The 16932-nt window shown below is 46.3% G+C and overlaps 1 protein-coding gene across 4 annotated transcripts in view; it reads right to left on the bottom strand.

The window, feature by feature from the left end:
* Nucleotides 1–15839, bottom strand: part of LOC120755328 (uncharacterized) — a 44182-nt gene extending 28343 nt beyond the window's left edge. The window contains exon 1 of one of the 4 annotated variants that reach the window (XM_058421391.1): nucleotides 15691–15839. The gene's annotated coding sequence lies outside the window, so the exon portion shown is untranslated. Of the gene's footprint in view, nucleotides 1–15244; nucleotides 15335–15690 lie in introns of those variants that run through there. The other 3 variants (XM_040070117.2, XM_040070119.2, XM_040070120.2) reach the window with 3 other exon arrangements.
* Nucleotides 15840–16932: the final 1093 nt, after the last annotated feature.

Genomic DNA, 16932 nt, shown 5'->3' with positions numbered 1-16932 from the left:
CATCTGCTTCACTGAACTTGCCTGTGTAATCCGAACCAAAACCCCCACTCATTTCCATTTACTATTGCCCATATGCCACCTCTAAATATACTTGCATGTTAGCATTTATGCAATGTTCAGTACAAAATCCGTATGGCTCCTTTCAGCAAGCAGCAACAAGGATAAGTTGCAAACTGAGTCTGGAGATGGAGCTTCTAAAGATTTCTTTCTAAGCACATGCAACATTTGCTGTAGATAGACAGTGGTGGAAGAGTTGTTACAACCTGCTCCAGATGGACGTCATTTTCTTTCCTGCATGAGGCTAAAATGGATTTCTTGTCTATGAAATGTCTCCTAGTGATCTCTCTGGAACAGAATTTAGGTAGCAGAGCAGATCCAAGCTTAGGCTGAGAAGTGTTGTACAGGTGCCTTTATTTACCTTGACCAGCCTCATCTTGGACCTCCACCCCTGCTCCTGCCACCCGCTGGCCTGGGAGCTGCATTTAAGCCCTTACTTGGCTTATGCTCTGTGTGTGCTTGTCCTGACCTGCTTGGCTTTACTTCTTGGATAACATCAGAGCTGTGTTGGAACTACAGGTTTTTCTGAGGCCTGTTGGATGAAAAAAGATCCAGTCATGGGACCCACTCTCCCCTCCTGTTTAGGTGCAGTGGGACTGTGCCCATTTTCCAAGGTTCCTGTCCCAAGCTGCCCTTTTGTCTGGCTTCTGCCTGACTTTCCTTCCTGGAGATGTCCATCCTTACTTGCTTCCTGACAAGGAGTTTTCCAAGCCCTTGAAATTAGTGAGTATTATCCACAGTTAAATAGAAGAAACAAATGTTCCCATGGAATGAGTGAGTAGAAAATCAAGAGTTTTTGAAGCTCCCCTGCAGTGACCACTGCCAGGTGACCTTCCAGGATGCAGGAGCAAAGCAACTCAAGCCTGTCACCCTTGGCCTTCTGACTAGCGAAGAGAGCCTCTGAATGTTAACAATTTGCTGTAACAGAAAAAGGGTAAATATAGATTGGCTGTCACTGCCTGAACCACAGGAATAAAATGTGGCAGCCAATGAACTTCTACCTCAACCATCAAGACTCTAAGACCATTAAACATCCCCAAAAAGGTACCACATCTCTAGGAGAGTGCAGTCAGAGGAGTAAGTCAGGGGCCTTGTGGTGCTGTGGCTCCTAGTCATTTAGATGACGGGCTCTTAACTCCAAAAATTGTTGTATCCTTTGTGGACACATGCTGTGTTAGACTTAATCTTGACAGATAGCAAGGAATTGATCACAGAAATAAAACATAACTGGTTGCTTAGTTACCAATGATCACTACACAGTTACATTTGCTGTGTGCAAACAGAGCCCAGCACAAACCAATTACCCTCATTACAACTCTAAAATGTCAGCCTCAGTGAGCTGAAAACAACTGAGCCAGGTAATAAAGGGAAATTTGAGTAGAAAAATTCAAATTATAATTGGGAACTTTTTTCCCCCCTAAATGTTCAAATAGCCACAATCCTGTGGCTGAGGAAAGTAAATATATTGGTTTGAAAAAAAATAGGATTCTTGTTCATTGGGAAAGTGAAATCAAGCATGTTATGTAAACACTGGGAAAGGAGAAAGTTGTAAATAAAAATTACAAGCTAAGAATTGCACAAAACTGATTGAGGGGAAAAAGACATAGGGAGAATTAAAGAGCTTCAGAATTAACGATGGTATAAAGGAGCTGAAATACTTTGGGTACAAAAAACAGCACAGTGTAACTCCAAAAATGAAGTGGGGGGTGTGACATGATTAGGGGGAATAGCTTAGGCATGGGAAACAGCCCTATGTCTGTGTGAGGCAGACTTGAAGAGCCAGCGGGTACAAGGGTTGCAGGATCTGCAGACATCCCTCCCACTTCCTGGAACACAGATATATGGCTATTGCTATTTAATACACTGTGAGGAGCCACCCTCGTCCTTCTCACAATAAGGTGCTATTCTTTTATGGTCCATCCCCAAAGAGCAAATTAATAAATCTCTCATAATTGTGACCTTCCTTTAGCAAGGTCTGTCTTAATCTATCAATCAAACTGAGCTTTGGTGCCAGCTCCGTGGATAAACTGCTGTGCTTGGATGCCTCACCAGCAGCACATTCATGAGAGCATGCACCACAGAGATGCTGCAGGTTAGATACTCATGGACTGATCCATGCACTGAATTTATCACCAGGACTATAAACAATTCATTCTCAGCATTGCTTGTGTCCAGCCTCTCTCCTCCTCAGCAGTTCATCTTCCCTCTCCTAAAATACAAGATAATAAAAGCACCTCTGGAGATTTCTGCCTTCCTTGCATGTGCTGTAAAGTGCAGCTATCTGATCGTGTCCTCATGACAATGTAAGTTCTCTGAATACAAGAAGAGTCAGAGCTGCATGCAGACACAGTAGAAATGGCTTTGGGCTGAATGCTCTGATTCTCTCCAGTAAAAACTGCATGTCTTGTGTACAGAAGGGATAAGGACCCTAAGTGCTAAATCCTCTACTAGACCTGGGCTGGAGATACCCCACCCTGGGTGACCTGCAGTTTACAGAGAAGAAGAGAAAGACCCATTTCCTCCTTTCTCACCTCTTTATGCAGTGCAGCACAATGTCATAAAAATAAATTCTACAGGGGACAAAGAGCACCTTTTTGCCTTTGACTCCATTATGAAATTGATTCCTATGTAGCCAGGAGAGAAGCAAAAACAGAGTGAGCAATTTTGAGGCTGATAATGAACAAAGAAAAGTGCATTCCTGTATAGTCAAGAGATGTACAAGAAAGTGCTACAAGCTCTTCACTGTCAGGAAGCATTTTCTGTTGTTGAGTTTGAGTAAAAGCTCAAAGATGCTTTACAACAGTTGCCAGCTCAGCTCAGTGTTGGCTGTGGGAACTATTGCTCTGAAGAAGTCTGTCTGCAGCCTGGATGGGATGTCTGCAGTGTAGGAGAGATGCTGCTTGTGTTTACATTAATAGTTGTGTGTGCATTAATATTTGTGTGGGGCAATGCCTGCGTGTGTTACATTGATGGCTGATCCACAGAGGTGCTTCCTAAATGGGCTTGGTTCATAAAAATCACAGTGCACCTGCTCTGGAGAAATATTAGAGACAAGACAAGAGTAGGAACAATTCCATGAGAGTGAGTCTGTGTGAAAGACGGGAAGTGCCTCTCAGCTGCTGTGGTGTCCAGGCCATCTGCCTGAAGGGCTGCACTCTGCTCTGAGGGTCAGCATGTAGCAGCTGAGTCTGCTTCTGTAGGAGCAAAGCCATCTTCCCTGTGCAAAGCCAGAGCTGTGTGATCTCCTGAGAGATGGGGGAGTTCTGCTGTCTCTTCTGCTCACTGTAGATCTACCCCAAGTTAGCACTGTCTGCTGCTAATCCCTTGGTTATTATCAAGGCCCTCAGGTATGTAAACCTGGACCAAATGAAAAAGGCCCCAAGAAATAATGGGCTTACCTCATCATATCCCAGCTGGCAGCACCACTGAGAACATGGTGGAAAACTTGATTTATTAAAATTGATGAAGGAACTGGTTAGTCTTGAATAATTCATCACATATCAGCTGCTGCTGAGGTAATAGGAGCTCAGCAAGATCCTCTTTAGCACTGCACAGTGCCTAAAATCTTTAAATAAGATGAAGTCAAAGACTGGCTAGCTAAATATTGAAGGGCTTTCTCCATGCGAAGTGGGAGGCCCTGGTTCCTGGCGCTGAGGCCATCCAACTGCGAAAATCACCCACATCTCTCAGATGGAAGCCAGCCTACTAATGTCACTGATATTTGCCAGGGCATGAAACATTCTGCCTCAGCCATCAACTTCTGCAGAATATAATGGCTCCATTTTTCACAATTCTTACTGGAATCAGGTTTAGTTTTCAATATTCACCACAAGCTAGGGATGTCTGAGGGTGTTGGCTTGCTTTTCTGATCATTATACTTAAAAATAAATCAGCCTGGTACTACTCTTTGAGTACACAGATCTTGAGGTGCAATTCCTGCTGCTGCTCAGGGCTTTTGTCAGCACCAGCAGAATCAAATTACCCACATCCTGGGCAGTGGCTAGGTTGGATTTTGGAAGCATGTCAGAAGCCCTGGAACAGAATCCTGCTAACTTAATCCAGTGCCACTTGATGAACCAAGAGCTCCTTTTCAACTCCACTGATGTCAATGGTAAAACCTTTGATAAACACGTAAAGCAGCAACAAAATAAGGCACTATAATAAGATGGCTGATACTCCTCTACCTTTATGTCCTACTGCAGAGGTCAGAGGAACTGTAGTTAATAAACAAAGAGGAAAAACCAATTAATGTAATGAACATACAACTGCTTCCCAGCTGCTGGTATGGGGTCTTCACTATCCACAGCAACAGACCCTCCCTGAAGTCCATCGCTTTCTCTCTTTCCAGCTGGTGATGATGGAAGCTGTCCTCACAGCCAGTACTATTCTTGGCTCCAGCTTTGGTTTGCATTGCCTTCCTTTGTCCCCCATCAGGCACATAGGAATTAGTGAGGTGCTGATGGTACAGCACCTCTAGATCATTAAGACAGCTGGATATAAGACAGCCTTTGACTTAAAATCCTAATGAATACAGAGATTGTGATGCCTTGTTGATTTCCTGAAGCCAGATTTTACTTCCAGATGCCATTCCTGCTTCAGTCAGAGCAGATGATTTTATTCAAGCCTTGAGTGCCTCAAGTATGTTGGTAAAGGTACACTGATGTATCACTGGCATCATGAGACATTTGACATAGCACCAGAAGACTGTCGGTTTCCTCTCCTCTCCAAAAATACTGCTGCATCAATCACTTGTGAAAGTGTTTTAAAAATTAAAGCCAACTCACCCTTGCCTTGACATGGAGGCAGCACTTTCTCTTCCTGCTTTCTGTTAATAGCCTTTCTGCAGGAGGTAACAGGACACTGATTTACACTCCTGAGCTTTTTGTGGTTAAGATCATTTGAAGAAGCCACAAACTGAAGTTGTGACTTCGCACCCTGAAGTGTGTGAATGAAGCAAATACTGAAACTCTCACAGCTGCAGAGTGGTAGATGCTGTGAACAAACTGTAACTTGATAACATATGAGACTGATGTCTGGTCCCTGATCTCCCGAGACAAGACACCCCAATTCCTGTGTTTCAGCTCTATTACCTGTAAGAGGCCAAAATAAAACTACCTTCCAGCATCTGCAAGAATTCTCCTGGCAGTCTCTGAGAACCAAGGAAAGTCAGGTAAGGTTTCCTAAAACTGAAGTATAATTATTTGAAATTAACTTAATTCTGAGACCTGTGCTCAAGTGTAAGAGCTCCAAGCACTGTCTGAGCACAAGCTGGCATGGCCCAGGGACACATGCCCTGAGGAACACTGTGCCTTTCCCTCTGAAGTGGCAAGGAAATGCAGGCATGTGGGCAAGAACAGGACTATGGTTTCAGAGGACCAGTCCATGACCCATACATGCCTCTCTTTACCCACCACCAGCATAACTGTGTGTGTGGTTCTGTCTTTGCAGCTGCTTTTGATCTTTCAGCATTGTTTTCTTTTCCTTCTTTCTCGCCTTTTTTTTTTTTTTTTTAACAGTCATCTGTTCTCTTCTCCAAAAGGGCACCTGACTAGTGATGATGCACAGTTGCCTTGGGAGCTGGTTTAGGAGGCATGGTGCCCCTCTGACCTGCCAGACAACAGCATTTGCTATTTGGTTTCCTTTACTTTGCTCCTGCAGGAGACCAGCTGGTATTTATAGCATTTTCTCTAAGCAAGGCATCGTCCCTGAAGTACACTCAGGTAAGAGTACTTCAGGGAATTCCCACTGGGAGGTGAGAGAAAGGATTTTATTATTAAAAAAACAAAAACAACCCAACAACAAAAAACACAAAACCACAAATCCTGGAGGAAATGCTGTTTCCTTTCAAGTGATTCTGTGAGGTAGGGACTGCAAGAGAAGTAAGGAAGCAAGAGTTTTTACCCATTCCAATACAATCCCATTTTTTTCAGAAAGATATTAAAAGACCATTTCAATGCAAACCCTTTTGGGGAAGGGTAGAAGCTGAAGCCTGTTCAAATATACACCTGATTTTAGCTGAGATAGAGTTCATTTCCCAGCCTAAACAGTGAAAAGGAGTTATAGAAGGGCACAAAGCAACCTACTTCTTATTCTGGGCAGAAAGGAAGGGAAATGGTATAAATCAGGAGTAGGAAAACCTAGATATCTTTCCTAAGTTTGTTTGTTGTTTTGGGTTTTTTAACCTAAGAGATATAAAATAGATGGAATTGAGCTGGCTAGAATTTTGGGGACACTGGAGTGGCTGGGCTGGGATCACATAAGAGTGTAAATTGCCTGTAGAGACACATTTGTTTCTCTGGGGTACAAGTGAGAGAGCAAAAGGGCCTTTCTCCCATTTCTGCCCTTGGTGGTGGTGTGCTGAAGGCACACTCAGTGCCACTGATGGCCCAGCCAAGTGTGAAGCCTGGCTTTGTCTATGCAGCAAAAAGAAAAAGAAATGTTAATTGCTTTTTTATTTTCTCTAAGGATATGGTGGAACTAAGCCAAAAATGTGCATTTGTACTGCTCTGCCTAAGGCAGCATAAGCATTTCTCTGGTGAATCACTAGGCCCCAAAGCTTTTGCTCCTCCTAAATGAATGCCAAGTATCCTGGGGAAGCGCTACCAGGTACAAGGACATAGTGACACTGCTGGGCTAAGGCATGATAGGTGTCCATGACTGAGGGTCTGCAGGATTCTGCCCCAAACTCCCTAGGATGATAATGTTTGGGATCTCGAGTAGGCTCATCTGCACCAAATGACCACTAATCTGTCCCCACATCAAACAGAAAGGCAGCTGGGAGACCTGGACTATAGCATACAGTGAAGCAGTACCATAGGTGAGTGTTTACCCTCATTTACATGGATGTAAACAACCTGCTCAGAAGCAAGGATACCTGATTTTGGCTACTGCCAGCATGAGGAGGACACTGCATGGGGTACAGAACTACCAGGGGAAGCTACAGTGAAATCAGCCCTCCCCTCTTCAAGCCATTTACTGCAACACGAGGCAGGATGAATCAATAATATGTATCGAGCTGGGAAAGTTAATCTGCATCCAGAGCATCATAACAAATTAAAAGGAAATAAAATAGTACAATTCCACTGGCTCTCATTACTATCACAGTGGAGAGTAATTAAAATCTATGGGGCGAATTCAACACTGTAGGAATGTACATGTTTTGGTTTCAGGAGAAACCAAAACCACAGTACAAGGTCATTGCTTTTCCCAGATGCTATGTATTTCCAACAGCAGCAGGAATGGCAAAATGGGCAGAGAGGCTAGGACAGGGTAAGTGCAGAACCTCTTTAGGAGCCAGGCATTCTGCTGCTTCTTCTTCCTCATGTGGAGTCATGCTGCACACCTGCTGCTTTGGTGCTTGATGTGCTGACTTTCAAAAGCTTCAGGCATTTGTATATGGGGCTCCCACTCAAGGACTTCCCAAGCCAATACACAACTGTCATTCATCTGCTCTGGCTGTCACCTCATCCTGCCTGTTCCCTGCTCCCTTGTGTTAACCTGCCTGCTTTGTGCGCACTCCTCTCTCCTCCCCATGCCTAAGCACAGCCACCCCTGCTACATGCTCTTTTAGGTGCTAAAGAAATGTCTTTTCCTGCCACAGATCACATTCTGCTTGCCTGATAAGACTCTCAACCCATCTTTCTGTGCTTTCCTGTAAACTCCTTATCCTTTGACCCGCACCCATCCCTGATGAAGAGGCTGAAGGAGGACTATCACGTGCCCCACAGCCACTTGCACTCACATTACAGCTCTGCTCCAGTCCTGTGTTAATCATGAGCTCGAGCTGTGCCATAAGGCAGGAATTCAGCTTGAAGCAGCATTCACTGCCCTAACTTTGATACCTTGACCCTGTTAGAGGACCTACTGCCCCACAGCTGAGGCACTGTCATGACTCAGTCGAGCACCTGATTCCCACAGAGTGGAAGGAGTTGTGTGAAGCACAAGAAGCACATTCCTCATCACTGCTCACAGCATTGTGTCCAGCTACCCAGCACTGCAGCGTGAAGCAGCAGTGCAGCTGCCACACTGGCACCCAGAGAGGCAACTGATGGTGACAGCCAGTGGCATGGGGCTGCAAATGCAAGGTTTGCCTCACACGGCTTAGGAGCTGGGAACTGCCATTAAAAGAGGAAAGCATTGGATAGATCAAATCAATCTGGGCAAGTCCTATAGAAGGTGTGTAGCAAAAGATTTTATCTCAGCAGGCTTGTCCAGGTTTCACCTCTATGAATCTCTTATCTCCTGTCACCCCATCCTGTGCATGGCTTCCACCAACGGAAGCGATCCAATGTCAGCAGGATGATACAGCTACAGTATACCATGGGTGGCAAACACCAGTCTGCACACATATAGTGCAGCTGAGGGCTCTTCCATGTGGACATGTTTACCATATAATACTTCCAGTAATATACAGAGATAATCCAAAGTGGATTGTTAATGCTGTTTTACAAACTGGTGTGCTATGGTCCTGCAGGTGGAACCATGGACGAAGAGTTTCCAGATATACCGTGATCTTGTTCACTGTCTGCAAAAGTGGAGGTCTCCCTTGACCTGGCCTTATGTCAGTATGCCTTTCAAAAGTTCAACCACTTTATTAACACATATCTACATCTGTAACCATGTTCAGATTCACCAATAAACAGCACAAAAGCCTCGTTCTTAAAAGTCTTCAGCACCCTGAAAGTCACAGCCATATTATCACAAAATGTGCTTCAACATTTCACCAAAAACAGGTGCTCACATCTTTCAAATCAATCCCGCAAGGAAAGCAAATGGAAATCTCCCCCTTAATAAATACCTATCTAGCGGCCACCCTCCCTCATTTTTCTGATTTCCATCTGAAAACACCAGACATTCTCTCCAGATACATCAATCTCATCTGCCTTTCCTGTTACAACAACTTTGAGTTGATTTGTATGACATTTATATATTCTTCAAAGGGATTGCTCTTTAAGGTAGCGTTAGCTTGAGGTATAATTGAAGTTTTGATCTGCGTATTACTTCACTCAAAAGGGACTGTTCTCTGATGATCTTTATAGCAGGTGAGATACAGGTAAAAGAATGGCTTTTAGGCAAAGAGGAAATAAAGTTTCTGACACTCGTCCCTCAGGACAGGCCAGGGGGAGTAGGGATCTTCTTCCTATGGAGGTCAAAAGCCATCCTATTAAAAAAAAAAAAAAAAAAAAAAAATCTGAAGTATGCATTAATGCATGCTGCACTGTTGTGAGCATGAACAGGATTGCTGATGTGGTTGTGGGCTATGCTAGTGCCTGCAGCTGCCTCTGGCCGGGTTAGCTCTGTTTTATGGATTTACTTCATGCTACTGCTGCAATGAAGAAAAGCCTGAGGAGTGTGCTGAGAGCCAAAATAAAAAGTGTTGCAGAGTTATTGCTCCACTGTCTGCATGTGACAAGAAATATCACAGCACTGTGTAGACAAGCAATGACTGTCTCCCTTGGGATCATGGCTCTGTGGTACTCAGGTAAGAAGAGAACCCAGAATAAAGGGCAGAAGATCCTCACTGAGAGACAGGACTGGCTGTTGAGTTAGCAGAGCTGGTCCTCAGAGCCAGGAATGAGACCCTGGCTGTTCCTGTACGTGTTGGAAGGTGTTCCGAAACTCCAGTGGCAGATCAAACAAGCAAGCTATGCACATTAATCTTAAAAAGCTCATCAGCTCAGAGGCTGCTCATCAGTACAAAGGAGTCCATGGGCCTACCCATTACTCTTTCAAAAACAGATTTTCTTTTTTGCTCTCTTTTTCTCCTGTGACTTTGGCTGATGCTTGTTTTCAGTGTTACTGGGAAGTAACTGAAGTACTGTGTTGTGAGGTCTCTCCACTGTAGGTATGGTTTCTGCAATCATAAAGCACCAATTTCCAAAGCTATATCTAGTGCTTAAATTGGAGGAGAAGTGCCACACTGGGACTTACTGACAGGTTATCTTCTGTTGTGGAAACCTGAGCCCTGATTGTCCACAGAGAACAGAGCTGTTGCAACAGCTGCGGTAAAAAATGGGGCACATGAGTGCAGAACAGTTAAGCACTGCAAACCAGGACTCCTGAGGGAGTGCTCTCATCTGCTTGTAACTGAGAGGTCTCAGTTCAGGCCTGAGGGGTTTGTTTCAGGTTAAATTACCACAGCACAGATTAGCAGTGAAACTCTGTCGATCCTGTATGAGAAGCAGCTACCTCCCTGGCTCTTACAAGGCACTTTCTTGGAAAGGGTCTTTCAAGACAGACCTTCTCTTGGAAGGGGTTGCTTCTGTCTGTTCCTAGAAGGAGGCTGGAAGGATCAGCTGCACCACCACGAATGACATCAGTATTTCAACACAGAGCCGATTGATATCTCCAGACACTGATATCTTGTTGGTCAAGGGGGATCAGCTTCAATCCAGTACCAGTCATGGCTAGTGCTAATTCTGCTCCAGCCAAACTCTGACCCACTGCTCTGTCTCTAGACCTCTCTGCAAGGTGTATTTATTGAGAAAGATGCTTGAGATGTGAAGTTCCTTAAGATAAGCAAGGACTTGGGTAGAGGGAATGGTAGGCAAGTTGTCCTTTCAACAAGCTAGCAACCCAGCAAATAAATCTGACACAACAGCTCCAACAGGCTGTGACACTAGAAACTAATGTGTATCACTTCCATGCTAGGTCTGAATGGAGCTGTCTCTGCTCAGTATCTGAGGGTCTTTAATTCCCTTTTTCCTCGGGGAAGAACCTTGCATGAAAAGTTCAGCTGCGTGTAGTCTGAGTCTTGTGAATCACTTGATTGTGGTCAAAGCCACTGTCATCTTTCAGTTGCTAACTGGCTTCCTAAACATGCCTACAGAAACAGTAGGATTGCTGTGTGGTAAACAAATTACTTTTGACAGGAGACTACCACTACTGCTCCCAGACGCCAGGGCAGCCACAAGATGGGCTGCACAGTGTCTGACTGGAGCAGCTCTAGCATTGCATCCACAGCTAGTGCAGTGTCAGGCTGCTTCTGCAAGCACTGACAAAGAACCGAGCCTGCAAACTCCCACTACCATCTGCTGAAGCTTCGTATCCCAAAGGAAAAATGGATTTTTGCTTACACATATCTTTAAGCATTTCAACAGCAGAGAAGGCAAGGGCGTAGACACCCTCTCTAGCAAAAACACAAAGCCATGTTTTTTCCTCTATAAGAAAAAAAAAAAAAATTACTGCTGCTCCTTGCCTTCCCTTCTAGGACAGGATTTCTTTCAAAAGCTTTAGAACCTTTAGTCACTTGCTGGAGAGAAATCCTTAGGACAGGTACCATTAAGTTCCTAAATAAGTTATTTCTAGAATGTGAAGATACTATTCAAACACAGGTTCCAAAAGGTCTGCAAAAGGCCCTGAGTTCTTACATGGCAAAGTGAATTATCAGCAGACAGTGGAGATTTTTTTTTTCCCCTTGTGCTTCACCTTGAAGCAGCTGTTAGCAAAGCCAGAAAACTCCTCTGCCCCTTGGTGTATTTAATACAGCCTTGGCAAAGGGACTACAGTCTGTCAGCTCATGAATATGGGAATTGCCTAATTCTCCAGCTATTCTTATTACCTCAGCCTGAGGATCCCAGCTTTCCATAACTAATTCCTGAAATCACAGACTTTCCACTGTCCTTTCTGTCCTTGAGCAGCAAATGGCTTCTCCTCATGTGGCTGATGCTGCTGCCTCTGTGGTGCCACCAGTTTTCCCTGGGCCTGTCCCTAGCAGGGATGGCACTGTGGACAAGGTTACTGACCCCTGCAGTCCCACACAGTTCCCAGAGATACTCACCCTTTGTTGCTGTAACTTATGGGAGGATGTCTGGAAAATAACAAATGCTGCACAGCCCTGTGCAGTGGCTCAGGCTGGCTGAACAGCTCTGAAGCCTGGGCAGTGGGCTGGCAGCTGTAATGCAATCTGTCCCTGGCAGCAGAGCTCTCTCACCCTGTACCTACAAGCCGCAGAGCTCCGTGACACCCTCCACATCCCACTTTGTCTGTGACTCCCACAAAGACTCAGGATTTGTGGTGCCTCCCACCTGTCACTTCATTTTGCCCTCATTGTCACATATGTTCTCATGTGCCCATGTACCTGTTTTCTACCTCTTTTTTTCCTTATCTCACTGATTCTGTCAGACCTGTCCACCCTCCCAAGACTCAGAGCTAAAGCTGTTCCTGTGCTTGAAGGTGATAATGGCTGCCAGGAACCAGCTGTGAGGGCCGCTGCAAACTGAAAAACAGATGGAAGCTGAGACTGGGCTAATTATGAAGCAGGGACTGCAAAACTTGTGGAGATGCTGGCCAGAGGTGCCCAGTTTATTCTCAGAGACAAATGGGTGCATATTTTGAATGCTGGCAGGTGACTCGGGAACAGGAAACTCATCAAGCTGTGGACATCTTTCCAATCCTGGCTATGGAATGCTGCATGTGATGCCTCCTCATCTCACTAACACCCACGACTGCTGCTGCAAAGCTGCTCTGGACAAGGAGAATGTGCTCACTGCAGTGGCAGCAGAGGAAATCTCCAGGCTGGTTTCAAGGGCCCGTGGAGCACGGGCAGGTTTAAACTTTTGTCATAGGCCAAAAAGCAGCTACAGCAGCACAGGTTACATTGCAACAGGATCATGGCAAAGTGGAAAAAAAACCTGTTAAAATCTTCCTGTTTCTTTTGTTTTTCCCAAGAACCTGCCAAAAGGGTAACTGCATCAATGGAAAATAAAAACTGGGATATGTCCTCTAGTAGTTAATTTCTTCATTCCAAATTGGCCTATTTAAAAGCTGAAGAAGAAATCACCTTCGAAGTCCAAGGTTTTGTAATCAGAACCTCCCTTTCAATTAGTCATGTTATAGGGCTGTAAACACAATAATTCCATCAATACTATGGAACAGTCATGTTGCATTTGTATTAACACAAATGTGTGCTGATGTGCCACAGAGCTAATCTGATATGACAGTAATTGGTTGATGCCCAGCTATGGAGGCCCTGGAGCTATGCTTGCTGTCTCTCCTTTAAAAGAACTGTCCTCTGAAACACTGGAAAGGAAACCAACTGTGATGTCATATTTTGCCTGCCATCAATCAGCAATGTTTCTTGCACCTGCAGTACTGAGGTGTTTGAGGTTAGGGGGTAATTTTTTTTGGCTTGGGGAGCTGTATTTAAAGTGGAACTTGATCTCCTATAAATTTAAATATTAAGAAACTGGGATTTCCAGACTATCTTGTTAGACTAAATCAAACTCAGCAAGCATGCAATGGATAATAAATTCAGAAAATCCATAAAATCATTCTTTTCCCTTTCCTCTGTGACTACTGGGAGCTGTGCATCATCACCTAGTCTGCAGTAGGCTGTTTTTACACAGATGAGGCTTAAGGAGCTTAAAACTTCACAAATGCTTTGGGGCTACTATTGCTATCTTGTACAGTGCTCTACAGACAGAGGCAAGCCTTAAATCTGAGACTGCAGCTGGGGTTCTCTGGTTAAAGGCTTTAAAGGAGATCAATATAAGCAATGTTTAAGGATGTGAACCAGATCTCAAGCACAGTCCATCTCCCGTCTGGGCTATGAAAGCAAGTGGACAGACTCAAAAACCAGGCTAGGATCAGGAGTCTTCACAGTTGCAGTCACAATAGGAATCCCTTATTTTGCTTTTGGAAATATACCCATAGTGAGGAGAGATATCTCTTTTTGAGGGAGGATACCAAAGAAACCACAGCAGACACCCAGGCTTTCTGTATCTGGCTTATCAGCTCTGCGCATGCTTTACTGTCTGGCTCCACAATGCCTTGCCTAACACATCCTTGTTCATGATAGAGTTGGGTTCTACCTCAGTACAAACCAAATAAGAGACACTTGTTTTACTCAGAAACCGTTACTCTCAACAGCATGGCACTAAAGGCACATCACTTTTGGCAATATGCAAGAGCAGTATCTAGAAATTCCAGAGCGTCCGTGGCTGACAGTGCCCAAAACATTTCATGGAGCAGCCACTGAAATTCGGAGAAAAATTTTTAAAGTAAGGTGGGGAAAAGCACCTTAAATGGGGGATTTGGAATCTGTGCTTAGGTTCTGGATTTGACTTAAATCTTTCTAGGTCTCTATCTGCTCCTTCATCTGTAAAATGGGATCAATAAAACCTCCCCAGATTTGCAGCAGTGATCCCAGTCTTAATGTTTGTGGAGCATTTTGAGAGCCACAAGTGAAAGAAACCATTACCAAGCCCTCAGGCCTTACTATAATACCAACAAACAAGCAGAGTTGTTTATAATGCCTTTCAGTGCAACAATGACTAGGAAATGAGGAAAGGCTAAAGTGTAGATGCACCCAGTGCTGCTTTGCTGCAGTGTAAATGTAAACGGTAGGAGCAGATTTTACAGATTTTCCTCCAGGGAATTCTGTTCTCAGTAATGCAACAAAACTTATGGATTCAAACAGTTGCCCTTGCTAGCACGTCAGGTATCAAAACCTATTATGAATTTGGGAAAATGCGTCTTGGAGTTGAAATCACATGGAAATTAATTAAGAAATGACTCACTGGGACCTCGCAGATTTAAAGAGCCAGGTGCTGCCCAGCCACCCCTTCTCAATGACTGAACTCAGCCCAGTACCATACCAGCACACAATATCCCACCTTGCAGAGGACAAAAAGCCCCCAGGCATCTCCAAGGCTCTATCCTGTCGACTGCACAGCTCCCTGCCCCTGCGGGTGCAGTTTCAGGAGCCGAGAGCAGCGGCCGGGCTCGACTGGAGCAGCGCAGGGGCAGAGCGCTCCGGGCCGTGCTGCGCCAGCGGAGCCCCCGCTGCTGGCGAGGAGCGAGCGAGAGCGGGGTGCGGGCACATGCGGGAGCCCGGCAGCGAGCAGGTGTCAGCCGGGGCAGGTGTGGAAGGGCGTGGGAAGCGCATGTATCCCCCCGCTCCCGTTCTCCGCGCTGGGCGTCGAGCTGCCGGTAGGACCCGATGGCCCCGCTGGAGCCGGGGAACGAGAGCGGCGCGCAGATAAATCATAAAGCGCTCCATGAGCGGTCCCGCAGCCCTCCCCGCCGCGCAGCCATTTGCCTTTGTTGCAGCCCCGCGCCCGCAAGGTGCGGCGGGGCCGGGGCTGAGGAGGAAGGAGCTCGCTCCCCGGTCGCTCTCCCCTCACAGCAGGGCGGTGAGGACAAGTCCTGCGGGACTGGCTGCCGAGAGGGACCCGCCCGCACTTACCTACCTGCGGAGCCCGCCCGGGACGCGTCTCCCGCCGCCTTTGTTGTGCATGCCCGCCCCGGCAGCGCCGAGCCGCGGGTCGGCGCCGGCCCGGCCCCTCGGCGCCCGCAGCTCGCAGGCCCGGCTTAGCCCGTCGCCACGGCAACGGCGGGCGCGGCTCGGGCGAGGTACCGGCCTCAGGGCCCCGCCCCGAGCGGGCTGAGGGGACAGGGCGGGCGGGCCTGAGGGAGGGAGCGGGGGGTCCCCGGAGGGCTCCGCCCCGAGCAGGGCTGAGGGAACGGGGCGGGGGGTGTCCCCGCGGGGCCGGGAGGAGGCGGTCCCGCAGCCTCGGCTTTAGGGCGCCCGTGTCTCGGCGCCCGTCCTTTTCCCTAACCCTGCGCCCCTCCTTCCCCAGAGTGCCGGGCAGTTCCGAGCGGGGCTCAGATTAGCCCTCGGCTTCCTCTTACGGTGCGTGGGATCTCTCATTTTCCATATCCGGTAGATTTTCTTTAGACTGGCCACCTCGGGAGTCCCTATCTCCGGTCACAGATCGCACGTTCTTTTGTCCTACAGCAAGCACGGCTCTGGTGACTCCTGACTATCTTCCTGCATCAGCCTCCACAGGCTCTTACACGTGACGGGCAGTCTCTCTGGAAAGAGGGGAGCTGCTGTGAGAATAAAGCCGAGGCAGTGGTAACGCCTCCATCTATCCCTGTTCCTGGGCACGGGAACGAATTGTATCCTGCATTTACAACTATTTTAATTGACTATTCATGACAGGTCCCTTTCAGTCAGTAAGGACTTGGCAAATGAATAGTTAGGTTGATTGTTTCTAGATTAAGTGCTGCAGTTCATTGGCTCTATCATGTAATGCTAGATTGAGCTGGGTCTTGTTACCAGACTTATACGTGTGTGCATGTGTTCATCTCGTTCTGAACAGACTAGTTCTGGACTGGGGAGACATGTTAAAAGGAGGGTCCATGATCAGAATTGCTCACATTCATGAGTTTTGTTAAGTGAACCAGCCTCAATAAAGGCATTAATTAGAAAATAACTAAATTCTGCAGAGAAAAGTTGCAGTTGCAGAGAAAAGTGGAGAGAAATAAATAGCATAGCAACCCTGAACTCTTTCTGTGTGTTCAACACCTGATCACACAAATATTTTCTTTTCTTTCTGAGGTCTGTCAAACTCCTACTTAACCTTAGTAGAAAGGGATTTCAGTGGCACTGGGCTCACAGCATCCTCCACTGAAGGCTCTTAAATGACAAAAAAACCCCATATGAAACCTCCTCAGTAAGCCTCATGTGTCAGAGGAAAAGACAGAGACAGAATGTGCTCAAGGTTACAGAGATATTCTCTGGCACAACTGGGAAAAACTGCCAGAGCTGTGGTGTCCTTTCCTTGGTCTTCATCTGCCAGACTTTGCCATTCTGTCCCAAGAAAGCACAGGGGATAAACCCAGCCCTGCCTTCAGGGAGAGCAGAGAGGGGACAGGAGGCAGCTGTCCTTTAGCTCCCCTTGGTCAATCTGGGCCCATATATTGCTCATGTCAGTAAACAATCTTGTTCTTAAAGGGTTTCTCCCTGGATACAAGGACACTTGGGGGATCACCTGATGTTACTGTGCTGTAAAGAAGGATGATAAGAACTTGGAGACCTATTGTGATGGTCTTTGCAGCTCCCCCTGCAGTGAGCTGCCTCCTTTTCCA

The sequence above is a fragment of the Hirundo rustica genome, chromosome 7 (assembly GCF_015227805.2).
Source record: "Hirundo rustica isolate bHirRus1 chromosome 7, bHirRus1.pri.v3, whole genome shotgun sequence".
In the NCBI taxonomy this organism is placed as follows: Eukaryota; Metazoa; Chordata; class Aves; order Passeriformes; family Hirundinidae; genus Hirundo; species Hirundo rustica.
Note: the sequence above shows the minus strand (reverse complement) of the source record. Positions and strands in the feature narration are given on the sequence as shown.